Below are 1,881 nucleotides of genomic sequence, written 5' to 3'. Positions count from 1 at the left end.
GCCATTCTTGGATCCCACTTCTTCTGCCCTTGCCTTTTCGAGGGGCTCACTGGGGTGGAGGGAGCCTGGAAAGCCCCTGTGCTGCTGCTGTTGCTGCTGCTGCTGCTTGGCTATAAACCAGGAAAACAGAGAGATGGGGCCAAGACAGCGACTCTGAGCTCCTTCTAAGACAAAGTAAATTTGTCTTAGAACCCAGAAAAGTGTGCCAGAAGGGGCCCCCCAGAAGCCCTGGTCTAGCTCCTTCTTCCTACACATGGGAATGAGGTTCAGAAGAGGCGAGGTCTGCCCAGGATCATAAAAGGTAATTGCCCCCAGCCCAGAGCTCGCCCAGGTCCCCCAAACTCCAAGACTCCTGGCCTGAGCACCTGCTGCCACCTTGGTCACCTTAGGAAAGGTGGGTGTGAGAGAGGAAAGAACCAGGCAGAATCTTTGGCACAGGGCTGGCCCAGGAGAACACAGGGCAAACTAAAGGACAGCGTGGTGGGTTGGGCCTATTCCAGCTCTGCGGCATCTGCTAGAGCTGCCCAGAAGCCGAGCTTAGACTCAGAGAGGGTGCTGTCCCAAATTCCACTGCCACATTCCCCTCTCCAGCAGTCCCTGCTGCAAGGGGCTGGCGAGAAGGGAAGAAAGGAGAGGGGAGAAGATGGCGCGAGGTATCTGGGAGACATCTGCCCCCCCCCTTTACTCCTAGTCCTGAACAGTCTCTAACTCCTCTCCCCACATCCCATCCCAGCCTCATAAGCTCCTTTTCACATATCCTTCTGGGTTCTAAAATCTATTTGCTTTCTCTTTGAGGGAATTCAAGAGTTTCTAAGGCACAAATCCCACCCCAGCCCTCTCACTGTCCTGGGGTTGAAAGGCCAAACTCCAGACTAGCACAAAACCCTGCCCCATTGTGCCCTCTCCATGCAGACTGACCCCTTGCCCTGCCTGGAATAAGTACCTCACCCCCACTCAGGCACTGCCTCTTGCAGTCCTCTAGCCTCTTGCACACGTACTTTTATCACCACAGGTTTATCCCATGAGGTCATATTTGATTAGCTCTCCCCTCAGAAGGGGCCCCTCGAGGCAGGAAGGCCTGAAGCTGTGTCTAGCATGGCCAGGCCAAGCCTCTGGCTAAGTATGGGAGGTGGAGGCTGGGAAGGGGGAAAGGCCAGCTCCTGAGATGAGGAGAGGATGTGGGGTACAGGAGCTGTCTGGGCACCAAGGTTAACGGCGTGGTAGGCATTGCACTGCTCAGGGGCTGTGGGTTCAGATCCCGTTCCTGCCTCTCACTAGCTGGAACCCCTGCCGAGCGTGTCCACCCCTCCAAGGCCCTAAGGAAAGGACCAGTGAGAGGGTATGTGATGTTCAGAGGCAGGAAGTACAGTCATAAACAGGAGCCCTCACCCTCACCCCCGGACAAGAATGGCTTTGAAGGGAAGGAGCAAGCACAGGTAAATAAATAGCTTGTTTATTAGTAATATGTTACATCATTAAAGTGCATTGAGAAGAGATGCAGGGGCCAAAGCTGGAAGGCCACAGGCCCTAGGCCCTGCCCTGGGCTGGCCAAACATGGCAGAGAAGGCCCAGCTCTCTGCTGAAATACATGGACAGGGTTGGGACAGAGCCACCCACCTAGAGAGCTTGGCCCAGGCTGTCCCCACCAGAATTCACAGTTTAGCCTAAGTTATAGCATGTCCTGAGCTGAAGGTGGGAGGCTAGGAGCATGGAAGCACAGCCCCTGGGGAAGAGGGCTGAGGGGAGGGGAGGGTCCCCCCACCCCCCAACCCCCAATACCAAGGGCAGAGTCCTGGAACCTCCCCCTGAGGACCTGACTCCTTCTAAATGAACGTGTGAACCTAGGGCTCAGTTTTATCCTTCATTCTCCCCTGTCTCCCT

The sequence above is a fragment of the Pteropus medius genome, unplaced genomic scaffold (assembly GCF_902729225.1).
Source record: "Pteropus medius unplaced genomic scaffold, Ma_sr-lr_union100, whole genome shotgun sequence".
NCBI classification, from domain to species: domain Eukaryota; kingdom Metazoa; phylum Chordata; class Mammalia; order Chiroptera; family Pteropodidae; genus Pteropus; species Pteropus medius.
The sequence above is the reverse complement of the archived record's forward strand: the minus strand, read 5'-3'. Positions refer to the sequence as shown.